Source organism: Peromyscus eremicus, chromosome 6, assembly GCF_949786415.1.
Source record: "Peromyscus eremicus chromosome 6, PerEre_H2_v1, whole genome shotgun sequence".
NCBI lineage: Eukaryota > Metazoa > Chordata > Mammalia > Rodentia > Cricetidae > Peromyscus > Peromyscus eremicus.
In genome coordinates this window covers 114,575,707-114,592,760 of record NC_081421.1, presented here as the reverse complement: position 1 = coordinate 114,592,760, position 17,054 = coordinate 114,575,707, and the positions used below count along the sequence as shown (strand labels likewise).

The 17,054-nt window shown below is 40.5% G+C and overlaps 1 non-coding gene across 1 annotated transcript; it reads right to left on the bottom strand.

Moving 5' to 3' along the window:
- Positions 1-15,023: 15,023 nt before the first annotated feature.
- Positions 15,024-15,152, bottom strand: LOC131913938 (small nucleolar RNA SNORA4). Its single transcript, XR_009380009.1, has one exon. It is a non-coding gene; the product is annotated as a small nucleolar RNA SNORA4 (small nucleolar RNA).
- Between the last annotated feature and the right edge of the window lie 1,902 nt (positions 15,153-17,054).

Genomic DNA, 17,054 nt, shown 5'->3' with positions numbered 1-17,054 from the left:
TTGAGCACCATAGGTCCCAGAAGGACACTGAGGGCTAGGGGCAGATGCCTAGAAAGAACGACTTGACTGCTAAATTCTGGAGCGAGAGGAAGTCAATGGATCTGAGAAAATGGAAGGGTTGGAGAAGTGGGGAGAAACCAGTGCAGTGCAACACAGAAGAGAATATGCGTGGATGGAAACTCATTTCTGTCAGGAACCACAAGAACATGTCTACAAGGTTAGAGAATTTCAGCCTCGATGCAGGGGGAGCGGCTTGGACCTGCCTCAACTGAATGTACCGACTCTGCTGACTCCCCATGGGAGGCCTTACTTTGTCGAAGGAGGGAATGGGGAGGGGAGGGGTTTGGAGGGGAAGGCTGGGGGTGGGAGGAGGGAAAAGAGGGGGATCTGTGGGTGGTTTGTAAAAATGAATAAAAATTTTCTTAATAAAAAATAAAAGAAATTTTAAAAAGAAAATTTCAAAAAAAAAGTATAAAAGGCCAAAAAGCCTTTATATTTAGAAAGAAGTAACATTCAAAAATGATATTATAATGAGCTGAGAATCAGATTGCAACCAGGTACAGAACAAGTAATATTCAGAAACTGAAGGGGCGCTCAGGTAAGACAATGGGCTTGTGGCAATTGTAAAAAGATGAAAGGTACTAGTTCAAGCAATGTCCAAGACACTGAGTCAATTAAAGTTTTTCTGTGCCTACAATACAAACCAAATCTGTATAACTGAAACCCAAAGGAATTTAGGATAAGTTACACGGTCATATGGGAACTGAAACACTCAGATATTGGGAAGTCCACCTAGGAACTTGTGACTGCAGATCAATGCTATCTGGCAGTCTCTGGCCTTTGTCAGACTTGATGTTCATAGGGCTGCTGGGTGCGTGGCAGAGACGTGATCTGATGGCCTGTAGCTGACCATCGGCTCATCTTTGTCCAGAGAATGGTGATGTTTTTAAATTATAGTTTATCTTTTAAAGAAATAGTAGGTATTCAAGTATATTCTGGAGTATGAATTTCGAATGGAAAAAAACTCCACAAACAATAACAACAAAAACAAGCAGAAACAAAAACCAAAGAAACAAAACCCCAAGAAAAGTCAGACCTCAAAGTTCACCAAGTAGAAAAATGCAGACAGTTGCAGTGCTAGCTGAAGCCTGCTCAGCCTGGCATCCTGGCCTGGACTCCTCTCTTTGCTGTTTGTCATAACTGTCCTTTAAGTTACAGAAAGTTGCTGGAAGGGGAGAAGTAAGTAGGAGGCGTATGACTGGTCAGTGTGATTGAATGCAAAGCCAAGCCTGATGTATATATGAGCAACACCAATGGCAAAACACACAGCACTTCAAAGATAGACTTATAGAATCATGTACAGTGAAATGGAGCCTTACAGATGACTGAAAACAGGCCTTGTCTAGGGAGACAGAGGCCAAGGTAGGCTGATCAGTGATTCCTACTTCAAACAAACAAAAAAAAATACATCATTAAGGCTAAATAGGTGTGGGCGTAGTAGCACACAACTTTAATTCCAGCTCTTGGGAAGCAGAGAAAGGAGGATCTTTGTGAGTTTGAGGGCAGCCTGGTCAACAGAGTGAGTTCCAGGATAACCAGAGCTATCATAGTGAGACTCTATGTCAAACAAAACAAAACAAAACCCCAAAAGCAAAACAACAAAAACCAAACCAAACAAACAAACCAAAGCTAAATAAAGTTTTAAAAAGAAGTTGTTCCCAGAGCCTCTATGACTGAACAAGGAAAGCAACATGAGAGAAGTGAGCTGGGTTTTGAAGGACTAATAAAATATGTTTCCTTGGGTGTAAATTGAGGAGGGCTTCTCCTAATTCTTAAGAGCTTTTCAGCTCTGACATGCTATGATTCAGAGCAATGTGAACTAAAATTAGCAAGTCATCTGCAGAGAATAGTAAGCAGGAAGACTTGATTGGAGCAGAGAGTCGTTTGGAGGAATGATGACAGCCCCGGGAGAATCAGCTGATGGATGTCTGGCTGAGATTTGGGGGTGCGTACTCCTCTGAGAGGGTTAAGAGAACATGTCACCCCTAAATGCTGCACTATGCCTTCCTCACGTAAATATACCAACACAGGCATTAAAACAATATTGCCCAACACACTCCCATGGGATGTGATTGAAATAGTATTGGTAAAGATTTTCCTCCTGGGTCTGAAAAGCTGAGGTCCCCTCCTTGTCTTATTAGATAGAGCAGTGTTGGCCAGGGCAATGCCATTTTATAAAGCTTCTCCATCCTGGTTGTACTCTGATAGTTTCAGAAATGAAAGTAATTTGGTTTCAAGAACTACAGCAGCTTACTTTTCTAGATTCTTGCCTTCCCACCCTTCTCCAAGCAATGGCTGGCCAGAGAGATGCTCATCTCATTCACCTAACATTCATAACTGACCACCCCCAAGTTACCTCTGGCAACTGCCAACTGGGAGCCAAAGAAGAAAACTCAAATCTTTTCCCACCCCCTTCTTATAAGACCTATAAAAGGGACTCCCCAGCTTTGCCATGTGAGTCTTAGAGCTTCCCCATGCTCCTGCCTACTTGTCCGTCTGTGGTGTTAATATCACTTCCAATATATTCATTTAAAGGGACAGTATCTCAGTGCCCCTCTTGAGGCCCAAGCCCAAAACCTTTTAAGAAGCTATGGTCTTTAATCCTGATTCTGATAGATTCTATGCAACTTTCGGCAGCTGTACACAGCCTCTGAGACTGTGTCTGGAGTTGTGCAGCATGAATATACCGGCTGGAGAGCCAATATGACTCACTTAATAACCATTGAACAAAGCCACTCATGGATATTCCATGGGGTTTGCTGAGTGTTTTATTCCCAAAGGGAAATACCACTTATCATAAGTACAGAAGCTAGATTATATAATAAAAGAAAACAGAAAGTTATCTTCATTCTTTTAACTCTCATATATTATCTTTCCATAACCCCCTATGCTTTTCGATCAGATTGACAAATTAATAGATACGAGGAATGTGTTCAGTTCTCTTTCACTTAGGCCTAATTGTATTATAGTATCTCTGTATATCACAAATCAGCTTGTGTGTGCTTCCCTGCCTGGCCTCTCCCATCCTCACATAGTTCAGCATTCTTCTCTAACCCTTAGGTATCTATGACTTTTTCTAGAGTTCCAACGTTCACTTTCAGCACTGTTAGCACTGTTGGAGGTAATTAGAATGCTTTATCTTCTGTTCATGCTCTTTCTAGCCTGTTGTAATTAGACCCAGTTTGTACAATATTTTTATAAGTGGTATGGGATTATTAACTATGTCCATAACTGCTGCATGGGCCCTCTCCAGATAAAGACAGCAATGGAACTTATAAATTAGAGCTGGGACACACCCAGCACAGATAAAGGCAGAGATTATTTTTCATATAAGTTTTCTTTTCCCTCCTTAGCATTCTATAATGGGCAATGGGACACCCAATCTTATTTGGGGAGTCTTCTGTAGTCATCAATTTGTCAAACTTCTTTTCTCTTTTTTTAAATTAAGAAATGTTTTATTCCTTTTACATACCAATCACAGATCCCTCTCTTCCCTCCTCCCACCCCTCCAGCCTTTCCTCCCCAATCCACTCTCCATTTTCTCCTACAAGAAGGTAAGGCATTCCATGGGGCATCAGCAGAGCCTGGTACATTCAATAAAGGCAGGTCCAAGCCCCTTCCCCTGCCTCAAGGCTGTTCGAGGTGTCCTTCCATAGGTAGTAGCTTCCAAAAAATCCAGCTCATACACCAGGGATGAATCCTGATCCTACTTCCAGGGGGATCCTTACGCACATCAAACTACACAACTGTCTTGCTTATGCAGAGGGCTTAGTCCAGTCCTGTGAAGGTTCTACAGCTGTTGGTCTAAAGTTCATGAGTTCCCACTAGTTTGATTTGGTTGTCTCTGTATGTTTCCCCATCATGATCTTGATGCCCCTTGCTCATAGAATCCCTCTTTCCTCTCTTTGACTGGAATCCTGGAGCTAGGCCTGGTGTTTGACTGTGGATCTCTGCATCTGCTTCCATCAGTCTTTGTCTCTTTTTAAAACTTAAACCATACTTTATCTGTCTTCTACCTATTAGTCTATGATTCTCATCACTATGCACTGGTTTTTGCTGCTCTGCCTAGATATTTTCCCCTTTCTTACATCTACAACTTAAACTTATGCCAAACTTCTTTATTATGACTCACGTATATATTTAACTTTTTTTAACAAAACATAAAGATACCTTTCAATCATCAAGTATCCTTCTCAAAGATTTAAACATCTAAAAACAAATACATTAACCTCAGGTTTCTTGTACTTCTAAACTCCAAAGATCTCCAAACAACAGCCATGTCTTTCATTTCATTCTTACCAAATTGTCCATCCCTGCCTCACATTCTAAGGTTCCTTTCTTTGTTTTTCTTTCCCTTCCTTTCCACTTTCCAGTGTCTCTTTTCAAATATAAATCAGACCTTATTATCCTTCCCTCCCTTCGTTAGAACCCTCCATTGACTTCGCCTTCCCTGTGAAATGGACCACACATCTCTCACCAGACTTTCTCTGTGAAGATGATCAGACCTCGTGTCCCTCTCGGACACCATCCTAGTCTGTCCTCTGCTGCCCTCTGTTTTTTAAAGCACCGGTGCTCATTCTCTCCCTAACGCATGACATCCCCAGCTTCTTGGGTGACTAAAGCTTCCTGCCCTCTCCTCAGAAAGGATTCCTCTAATACCCTGTCTGAAGAACCTCTGCATCTGACTTTACTTCGTGCTGTTCTGATTTATTCATGGCACTCTTAAGAACTAGTCTATACACTGATTCTTTGACTTCCATCTCTGTGGTGGGCAGGCCTATCATCTCTCTAGTCTGCTGTTTGTCTGTTCTGGAGACACAGGGAATAGAAGATATAGTTTGTGCCTTCTGCCAGTTTCTAGTTCACAAGGGAAGTTAAATAGGTACAGAGGCAATTAGGACACAAAGTGATTGTCTTTGGACAGATTTGTAAAGTAAAAGCATAGAACGAAGACTCTGAACCAAGTCTGTGTGGATTGAGTACATACCACCTGAGAAGCACTAATTACTCAGAAAGGAGGAGGAGGCCAGGCACGGTGGTAAAAGCCTGTGATCCTTGCACTGTGTGGGCAGTGGAGGGAGGAGAATCAAATGTTCAAGGACAGCCTGGACAATGTGAGAGCTGATCTCAAAACAGGAGGCAGGAGGTGTTATTATTTATTGTATCTGCCTTTTTCTCTTCATTGTAGGCATCCTGAGAGCTTCAGGTCAACTGTTTCCTGAGTCACCAACATAGCCTTCACTGAATCCCATGACTTCTCTGTGACCCACTCAATGTTCTCTGTACATAGGCTCATTTGCTAGGAAACTTGAGTGATTTGGTACTAATGGAAGAGGGACTTTAGGTAGCGAAATGTCTCCATGAAATGTCACTCAAAAGTAACTGAAGTCCTGATGCCAGAGGAGGGAACCCTGAGGATAAAGTCCAATTCATAAATGTGGTGGCCAGGTCTTCAGGATCTGATGTCCATCGTCTCTGCAGAAACTTTAGGTCTTACCTGTCTTACCTACCTGTATCAGAATATACCAAATTTCTTGCCATCTCCTAACTGCTCCCTGGCACTTCTTTCCTTTATTTCTCTTGCCATGCAGTCTCTTCGTCGTGAATACCACTTTCCTACATTATCCTTTCCGCAGTGTTAATACCTTAGGACCCATGCTTGAGTTTCTAACGTTAAAATCAGTTCCCAGTGGCTATTGAGAGCTCTAGAAAATGGTATGTACACTATTTGTCATTGCACTTACCGTCTATATCTGGCTCCCCAAGTTTTCAGTACAGACTTCTTTGTCCTTTAAATGTTTAGTGAAATGCCTTACACACACAATCTACTTTATTATCTAATAATTGAATTGTTAATTCCATGTAGCTAACAACCCCAACATTTTAGCATATTGACATCTGCTTCTTGCCATGGTAAATGTGAATAGTTAATAAACTTTCCACCAGAACAACTAGAAGGCTTGACAGAATGTGTGAGCTAACTATTTTCAGATTTTGGAAGATAGGAAGGACAGAGCTGAGGTCCTTCAGAAGAGGATCCAAACGAGAGTAAGAAAGCAAGAGAGCAAGAAAGTAAGAGAGAGGGATAATCATCTTCCTTGGATTTTTTTCCTGGATCCAAAATCATAGCCCATGGGTATAAAGAAGTTAGCCTAGATGACCCCTGAGCCCTGTGATTTTAGAAGACATAGTTAAACCGTATGAAGGCTGAGATGGGGAGTTTTGACACACATTCACAAACGTCAATAGAAACAGACTAAAAAATTGTAGAAATAGCAGATGATGGTGAAAAACTGTTATACCATATTAACTACATATAAACATACTGTAAAGATAAAGGAAAAGTGTGAGACACAAACAAATATGGTTACAGAAATAGCTAATAGACAGTATATGTGAAATGATTATGATATCAGAGGGAAGATGGAAACCACATTAAAAATATCTCAAAATTTGTATGGAGCTTCCTTTTAGTCTTATGGGGGATTAGAACAAGCATGTATAATAGTGGATAAACAGCAAATAGAAAGTGATAATCTGAGCAGATTCCAGAGTTTACAAAAGACAATGAAATGATCTAGTTCATGAGAGCAAGAAGTGAGGACCTTTGTAGTTGTGACTTGAGAGGTATGTGCCCTATAAGTAAGGCTGAGTTATTACTACAGTGACATTTGTTCTAACAACACTTTAGACATGTTCCATAAGTGTATTATCCAGAGCTTCCCCAGAGGAAGAACAGAATACAAATAAATGTATAAGGAGCATATATTATGGAGATTGAATCACACTGATTATGGAGGCTGAGGATCCCTTAGCCTGCAATCTGCCAACTAGAGAACACAGAAAGCCAGCAGTATGATTTAGTATTATCACCAAGATCGGAAAACTTTGGAGGATCCTGGAGTACAAAGAAAGCTAAGAAAACAGAAGAATCTTGTGTTCTGGTGTGTGGAAATAAAATAGAGATGACCCAGCTTCACAAGACAGAGCGGATCTGCCCTTCCACGTGCTTGTATGTTTCCTCGGCACTCCGTGAGTCGGATGATACCTACCCACACTGGGGAGGGCAGACTTTAATTTACTCAGTCTTTTGTTTCACATACTAATTTCTCCCCCAATAAAACCCTCATATTCATATTTACAAGTACTACTTCACTAGCAATCTGTATAACTCTTAAACTCAGTGAAAAATCAGCTATCACAGAAAGTAAGTTGTGTATCAACTTCCTCAAAACCCAACTTCTCCTGCCCCTAAAACTTTATAAAGGAAAACCACAAAATCTAGACAATCAACAATTATAATAGATTTCAAAAGTATTGGCTAGTCTGAGAAGCAGGAATGTGTGTGTGTGTGATCAGTAGAAATGTGAGCCAATGGAAACAGACTAAGAGATGGCAGAAATAGTAGACAGGATATTGAAGTAACTCAGTGTGTAAATTACTTGAAGGAAAATTAAGTGAAATGAGAGAGGAAGGAAAGAAGACACAATGTCATTGTTAAAGATTAAGATGATGTATCAGATGGGAGCATTACTGAACAGTCAATTGAAGCAATCCATAGACATCGCAGATGAAATGAGATGTTCATGATGTCTCATGAGAAGGTAGGATGAAGGCAAAGTGCTCATCTAGCATGCAGGAGATCCTGAATGTGATCCTCAGCATTGCAAAAAGGCAGAGAACAGAGATAGAAGCAAAGATCTCAAAAAGGAACAAGAAAGAAAAAATATGTACATGTGGGCAAACATAAAGACTTCTAAAATTCTTTAAAATATAATCAACTAATACAGAGGCAATATACCATTTACATTATCATATACTAAAGTGTGTATTTTCTGCCTTAAGACCAGGGTAACCAGGTTCACTTCTGTGTTCATGAGACTTTATAATTAAAGGGCCAAATGTTCTATCGCCTAGGAATCCCTTAACTATCATTCCAAAACCTGAACAATGTAGTCATTCTGGGTGAGGGAGCAATGGCAATACATAAAAATGACGTTATAAGTTGGTTACAGTGGTAATGCCTGTAATTCCAGCACTCGGGAGGGTAAAGCTGGAGGATACCACACTCAAGGCTAGCCCTAGCTACACAGAAAGTGCCAGGCAATCCAATAAGAGCCTGTCTCAAAACAAAACAAAAGCCAAACAGCAGTGAGAAAACAAGCAAAAAACAAGTAACAACAACAGCAAATCCACATTCATAAACTTAGAGCAGCCACTCAAAAGTTAACTAAGAAGTGTGTTGCTAATAAGTAAATAGCAGAGGTAAAATGGAATGCTAAAAATAGTCCATTAATTCATAAGGAGTCAGGAGAAGAGTAATGAAGGAACAAAGATGGCAAGAATAGAAAAATAGCAAGTTGAAAAGTTAAAACTGACAATAGCAGTAATTGTATGAAATGTAAATGGTCTGAAAACTCCAATTAGAAGAGATGAATTTTAAGAACGGATAATGAAAAGACCAAACTTCACAGTTAACGAGAAATTCATTTTAAATATAAAACACAAAGAGGGAAAAGGTTAAATGTACAAAGATGGAAAAGTTGTACAGAACAAACAGCACAAAAACAAAACATGAACAAACAAACAACAGAAGGCAATTGCAGCTGCTTTAATGAATGTCAGATAAAGCATTGTAGAAGGAGGCCAAGAGCTGGGAACCCCCGAGGCTGAAAGGACCACTGTATCAGTACCACCAGCAACCCTAAGGTTGTAGTGCTTTAGAGTGAGGTTTCCAAAGGAACAAGGCAGACCTCAGATAACAGGAAGGATGGGAATCCAGGGAGAATGTGTACAGGAAGTTGGGAAAATCACAGACGATCTGAACAATACGACACAATTTGTCTTCCCTGATATTTATATAACATCCCAGCCAAAGTTAGCAGAATACACAGTCTTCATAGCACGTGGACACACACACACACACACACACACACACACACACACACACACACACACACAGAGTCATGTCCTAAATCTAAAAACAATGTTCAATAATTTTTAGAATAAGATTCGAGGTATTTTTGTATATGTTGTCTATCCACCAGGTGGGTCAAATTAAAAATGGCTAACAAAATGAAATCTGGAAAACCTTCAGTCATTTGGAAGTAAAGCAACATACTTCTTTATGCTGATAAAAGACAAGAAAGCTAAAGAAATGATAGAAAATAGTTTGAAATGAAAGAAAAATTAAAATAAAGCACATCAAAGTCATGGGATACAGCTGAAGTTGGAAGAAACTCTGCAATGCTTGTATTGAAAATGATAAAACTCTAAAATGAGTCATCTAAGATTCCATATTAATATTTTTAAAAGAAGAACAAGCCAGGTGTTTCAGCTCATATCTATAGTGCCAGCACTGGAGAGGATGAAGTAAGGGGATTGCTACTAGTTTGATGCATGCCAGTTTGGGTTACAGTATAAGATCCCCCCTGCCCCCACCCTGGCCACAAAAGCAACACAAATTCAACTCAAAATCAGCAGAAAGAAAGAATTGAAAAGCAAAGAAGTTAATCAAATAGAGAAAGAATAACAAGGGTCAATACAATCAAACCTAGCTTCTTGGAAAAAATCAACAAAATTGATAAATTCCCAGCTAAACTAATCAAGATAGAGGGAAAGAAGAGCAGCAAGCAACATGCCGAGTGAAGCGAGCTCACCATGAGGGACCACATAGTGATCACAGTAGCAGGGATGGAAGAGTGTAAAGATTTTGTGCCACTAAATATGACAACTTGGGCTAAATGGACAAAGCCTTCGGAAGACAGAAATTATTACAGCTGACTAAATTAATTAGATATGATCAGCATCTCTAGCAATAGCACCTACAAAACTGTTTTCTGTGAGGTCAAAAATGGTTGTCAATTAAAAAAAAAAAAAAACCAAAACCCCTTTAAGTTTTGACTTCTCTGTTGGATTGTATCGGGCATCACCTAAATTGCTCCCTTTCCTCTTCTGGTGACACAGCACAGTCTTTGATTCAATCCTACCTCAGCGGCCATTCTTTATTGTTATCTTTCAAGGACTGGTTTTCAATTATTCATGTCTGAAATGTAGGTCCTTCCCAGAACTCTACCCGGAATTCTCTGTTCTCATTCCAAAGCTCTCTAAAAGGCTCCCTTTATTCTCAGGACTTCACAACTCTTCATAGAGTGATGAGTCCTGTATTTGTGAGTCCACTATAGCAATTGAAAGCTGCATCTGACTGTACAACAGGTACCATCAACTCAGCACACACCAGCATGAGAAAAACCGACAGGAAATGCTAGAAAGGGTGAGGGGGAAGAGGAACACTTCTTCACTGTGCAAGGAAGTACAAACTAGTAAAGCCACTCTGGAACCTTCTCACCAAAACTAAAAATATAACTATCGTATGAACCAGCAATCACCCTCTTGAGAATATACCAAAATGACTCTGCATCATACCACAGAAATTTTTGAATACTCATTTTGTTGCTACTTTATTCACAAAAGCTCAGAAATTGAGTGTGCCTAGATGTCCATCAATTGATGAATGGATAATGAAAACATAGACTTTTATTTCATTTTAAAGGAAAATGAAATTTGCAGGAAATTTCTTAGACATCACATCCATTGATCTGTAGCATGGTATCCTTGCAAGAAGGGAGCTAAGTCTCAAGATTTGAGGCCTTGGATGCCAAAAACATCCAGCATTTGAAATATGACCTGAGAGGGGAAGCATTCCATGGGCTGAAGATTTTTTTTAATTGGAACTTCTTGATCCTTTTTTTATTTAATATTTTTATTTTATAATTAACTTAATTTCACATATCAGTCACGGATTCCCCCGACCTCCCTCCTACCACTCCCTAGATCTCCCTCCAAATCCACCCCCCATTCCCACCTCCTCCAAGGCAAGGTCTCCCCTGGGGAGTCAGCCCAGCCTGGTAGACTCAGCCAAGGCAGGTCCAGTCTCCTCCTCCCTACACCAAGGCTGAGCAAAGTGTCCCATGATAGGCCCCAGGGTCCAAAAAGCCAGCCCATGCACCAAGGATTGGTCCCAGCTCCACTGCCTGGGGGCCTCCTAAACAGTTCAAGCTAATCAACTGTCTCACGTATCCAGAGGGCCTGGTCCAGTTCCATGGAGGCTCCTCAGCCATTGGTTCACAGTTCATGCATTTCCACTGCTTTCACTATTTGTCCCTGTGCTTTTTCCAATCATGGTCTCAATATCTGTTGCTCATACAATCTCTCCTCTCTCTTGCCGATTGGACTCCTGGAGCTCCACCTGAGACTTGGCCGTGGATCTCTGCATCCACTTCCACCAGACACTGGATAAGAGTTCTATTATAACAGCCAGGGTGTTTGGCCATCCGATCACCAGAGCAGGTCAGCTCAGGCACTCTCTCAACCATTGCCAGTAGTCTACAGTGGAGGTATCTTTGTGGAATTCTGGGGACCTCTCTAGCACTCTGCTTCTTCTTATTCCCCTGGGGTCTTCATTCATCATGGTATCTCCCTCCCCGTTCTCCCACTCTGCTCCTGATCCTAAGAAAGACACAGGGATGCCCAACGACAGAGAAATGGATGAGATCTACATGAGCAAACTGGAGGGGGGGGTCGCTCAATGGAAGGCAAGGGTCAGGGGAAAGAGAGCTTAGGAGAGCAGGAGGTCCCAGCTGGATCAGGGGCTGAAGATTTTTGGTATCATAAGAATATTTCTTTTTAATCCCCTCCCACCTCCATCTCTCTCTCTGTCTCTGTCTTTCTCTCTCTCCTCTCTTTCTTTCACTGTATGTGTATGTGTGAAAACACATGCATTTTTGTTTGTGGGTGCCGAGGGCAGAGGACAACATCAATATCTCTCTCCACTTAGTTTTTGAGACAGACTCTCTCACTGAACTTGGAGCACACTGATTTAGCTAGACTGTCCAGCAAGCCCTGGAGAGCCTCCTATCTCCAAGCTACACCAACTTTCCCCTGGCAGGGTCTAGAACTCTGATTCTGCAATGTGTCTGGAGAGAGTCCGGTGAGAGTTCATGGATAAAAATAGGAAGTATCCAAACACAGACACAATGTGGGGAGGACACAGGACTCTAGGTGCCAAGAGCATTTAGTATGATTTGAGGGAAGGAAACCTGGAACTAAATGGAAAATTTGAGAGCCACTGGGTGCAATTACTTCAAAAAAAATGTTTGAGTGATTGACCACTAGAAACTTTTTATTCTAAGAGTCTGTCATTAAATAAATAAATAAATAGACTGGTTCATATATTGAATTTACTTGCTTTTTGCCTTGTGTAGACAGCTGCTAGGAAATGCTTGATACCAAGACTGAGAATTATGGCATGTGCCAAAAGGATTTTAAAACTGGAATCTAACTTGTGATCTAATTAAACAATAAGACATGACAAAACAGTCACTCCGTTCCCTTAATGTCTTCCTGGGGCAGTTCAACTTCCTGTGTCAAAACAGACCCAGGCTAAGGTCAAATGCCTTTGGCTAAGGTTTCTAACACTCATGCCTCTACTGCTTTCTCTCTCTCTCTCTCTCTCTCCCTCCCTCTCCCTCTTTCCCTTCCTCCCCCACCTTCTTCTCTCCTTCCTATAAAATAATGCATTAAAACAGACCAGAAAGTCTGATTTGAGAATCTCATAAACAATATTAAAAAAAAAACCAGTTCTTAACAATCATCTAAAAATACAGAAGAAAAAATAGCACACCACAGCCCACAGCTCTACCAAACAGAGGCCTAAAGTGAGGCGAAAGAGAAGGACAGCTTGAGCACACACGGCCACAATGACTGACATAAAAGAGAAAGCAAAGGCATCAGAGAGATCCTCAAACCGCAGCTCCCACATGTGGAAACATCTGTTCAAATTGTGGCCACACCTGCTGGCCTGTTTAGAAGAGAGGCAGCTCAGTTTAGGAGAGGCTTATCACCTACTGCAGGAACAACTTCCTGAAGGGACAACTTCCTGAAGGTATTGGTGGCTGTGTGCATTTTTGTGCAATTTTTTTTTTTTTTTTTTTAGAGTCACTGTACATGCCTAGTTGAAAATCAAGTAAAACTTGATTTGGAGGAATAGACATGTTCTCATCAATGTTTGTGACATTTTTGCTTGTAACATCTGAATACTCTGTCTTTGTGGTGATTTTTGCTCTTAACAAAATTTCATCATAGAAGCATAGAGGCATCCTGCATATGGTATATTTTACACTGACCAAATTAGCTGAGAAACACATATTTGTTTGAAAAAATATTTTCTTTTTAAGTAGAGTCTTCACACTGTTAAAAATGTCTTATCGTCTCTGAGAGAGTAGTGAGGAGCAGAGACCTGGCTTTGTCCCTGGAGACAGCAGATGGGGCTTCCTTCTTGAACCTACACTGGAGACCAACATAATTATTGTGGGTCACAATCTTCAGACACAGTGGTCTGCCTAGCATGTGCTCAGCATTGTCAGTTAGTAGAATGCTTTCTCAAATGCCCGCCATGATCATGCTTGCATCTCAGAATGTCCCAGAGACTCTGATTTAGGCAGGTGAGACCAAATCATCCATTTGATCTTCCTCATAAGGATTTATTCACCTTCACATCCCCTCAGACTCAGTGCTTTCCTTTTAAGTTTTTTAATGTAGCAAACACTATCCTCCTTGCCTGCTTCCTCTGGGATTTCTACATGGTTTACTGTAATTACTCCCGATGTTAGACCTTGTGTGTTATGAACAAGTTAAAAAAAATAGAATCAGAAAAGGAACGGTGTGGAAGCATCTTCCTCCCTGACGCCACTGCTTTCTTTCTTTTTTTATGACACAGTATCAAGGAGACAAGATAGCATTTTGTTCTCATAATGTGATGGACAAATCATATGGATGGTCTATTAGGATGATGGATGGGATACATTTTAATAGGAAACATCAACTAGAGCCAATTTCTCCTAGGCTGTCTTTGAAGTCGAATAGTCTCTGTATAGTTAAATTTAATACCCAAGTCTCTTAAGTTTCAAACTTTTCTTGGTATGAAAACATTGATTGGTTTTTAATTCTGCTTCTCACATGAACCCTTAAAATCTTAGCTCAGAGCACTCATTACAGGGAGAAGTACCTGAAAATGAAATTTCCTTCCTACAACCAAATGGGTGTCTTGTTTTCAACATCTACTCAGCATATTGTCTTGACTATAACTCTAGGATATTCCCTACAGTCTGTTTTTATTCCATAAAGCCAAATTAACCCAATGAAGTTACTTTTGTCCTGTTCTGTTTTATTATATACTGTATATGTTCTCCAAATAAGAGTTTTGTTCAAAAGATTTTTTTTGGGTGTCTGCTATGTGCCAGATTTATAACTCTTGGTCTTGGAAAGCTTGATCTCTGTCCTTAGACTGTTCCCTGCCTACTGTGGGTCAGAAATAAGCAAAATGCAATCTATGTAATAAGACATGATGGATGCTTTGAAAATTATACATATAAAGTACTTTGGAAGCAAAAATGGTAGAACAAGTGACTCATATGGGTTTAAAGAGCTTAAAGTATATTTATTTTTATGTTGTATATGAATGTTTCTCATGCATGCATGTCTGTCATGTGCATGCAGTAGCAAAGAAAGCCAGAAGAGAGCACTGAATCCCCTGAAACTGGAGTTACAGATGCTTGTGAACCACTGTGTTGGTGCTGGGAATTGAACCCAGGTCCTTTGCAAGAGCAGCTAGTGCTCTTACTGCTGCTGAATCACCTCTCCATCCTCAGTTCGCATGTGGAGAATTCTCTCTCTCTTTTTAATGTGTATGAGTATTCTGCCTGTATGTATGTATGTGCATCACATGTATGCCTGGTGTCCAAGGAGGCCATAAGAGGGTGTTGGATCTTCTATAACTGGAATTGATAGTTGTGAGGCAACATGTGGGTGCTGGAAAACAAGCCTATGTCTTCCACAAGAGCAATAAATGTTCCTAACCACTGAGCTATTTCTCTAGCCCCCATTTTATACTTCTTTTCTCCTTCAGTGTGGGCAACAAGATAGCAATGAACCACACTAAGTGAGATAACCCATTCTAGAGTGTAGACTTGCTCATTCTGCCAAACTGCCCAAGTTGGTAAAGGTAATAATCCCCCCAAATTAGCTTCTGGTATCATTTTATACTTATAATTAAAGTAGGATGGTCATAGTATTGTATGGCCTGAAAGTAGAACAATAGTTAAAATGAGACTAGTTTAAAACTCGTCTTAGTCATATGATGTTTTAAAAACTTATTTAACCACTACAAAAGTTTGGTACCTCCAGATGGTTGTATGTTGCAAGACTTATAGCTTTCTTCCCAGTTACCACTACTGCCACTACCGCTACTGCCAGCTGATATTCATTCTCGAGCTGTGGCCAATACTTTCAAATAATTCAGATAGGCCTTGCAAGGGCCCTATGAGGTCTGTATCTCCCATGCTCCTGTTTTAGGGAAGTGAACGTAACCATGGACACAGTCCATCCTGTGAAGCCAGACAGACTTCAGTGTTTCACCTAGGTGCTTCATACAGAATTAGTTCAAGGGTGATACCATTTTCTGCCTTCCTATGTTATTGTTATAATTGTGATTATTGAAGGAAATCTAGCTTTGTTTTTTTTAAACTCTTAAGAAACTTGGAGAAGCGTAGTCAGTAAAAAAGGAGAGTAAATATCTCAGCTCATTTGCGCTGCTGTAACAGAATAGCAGACTGGCAGCTGGGATGGTCCTATAGTGAGACACAGGATAATGGTGGGAGCACATGGAGATGTAAAACTACTTACCTCATGGCAAGTAGGAAACAAAAAGAGAGAGGAAGGACTGTACTCTTAATATTCCTTTCATGGATACACTCCCAACAATGTAGTATCTGTCCTATAGGCATCCACTGGCAAGAAAAAAGAGTTTCACTATCTACCAATAGCACCACAGACTGGCAACCATGCCTTTAACACATGAGCCTTTGGGAAGACTTCATAACCAAAATATAGGCAGTTTAACTGGGCAGTGGTGGCACATGCTTTTAATCCCAGTACTTGTGAGGCAGAGGCAGATGGATCTCTGAGTTCAAGGCCAGCCTGGTCTACAGAGAGAATTCCAGGAAAGCCATGGCTACACAGAGGGACCCTGTCTCAAAAAAAAATATATGTATGTAAACATTTCGCACAATGATTCTATAAGGGTAGACAGTCTTATTTTTATTTTTTCATATAGAGAATCTGCAACTCTGAAATAGTCATGAACCAGCCCAAGATCTTCTACCTTATTATTAGTAGAAAACACACTACAACTGAGGTATCTTTGACTCAAAGTTGGCATTCTTTCTACCACATTAAATTGCTCCTGAAAAGACTTGGGATCTTAATTTCATCTGGAAGGGTAGGAACATAAGAGGGACTTAGAATGAAGTACGATTGGTTTGGGTATGAATTACAGAACTCTAACCCCTTTGTGCCTGTGCAAAATAGCCCGTATTCCTGGGTTTGGAGAACAGACTCACCAAGGGCAAACCAGGTGACCGTGGGACATTGTTTCATTGTGGCTGGATTACAGTAACACACTGAATCCCACTTTGTTACATCAGTCATATGCAATATTCAAATGCACCTAATATCATCTCACTGCCTCTCCTGCTTCTGCCTAGACATGAAAGAGTCATTAATGTGATCTTGCTTTTTGATGTAAATATCATTATTCTCCTCAATTTGAGAAAGTATCTCTACTTGTCAAACATATTCTCACTAAAAGGAGTTGTAGTATTTCATATGTGAATATGCTATAGAAGAAGGATGGGTTTTTTGTTTTTGTTTGTTTTATTGGTTTTTTTCAAACAGGGTTTTCTTTGTGTAGCCTTGGCTGCCCTGGAACTAGCTCTGTAGACCAGGCTGGCTTTGAACTCAGAGATCTGCATGCTTCTGCTTCTCAAGTGCTGGGATTAAAGGTCTGTACCACCACTGCCCTGCTGGAAGGGTGTTGTATGTGTGTTTAGGTCACTTTAAAGGTAGGATAAGAGTACTGTCATGACTAAATATTGTTA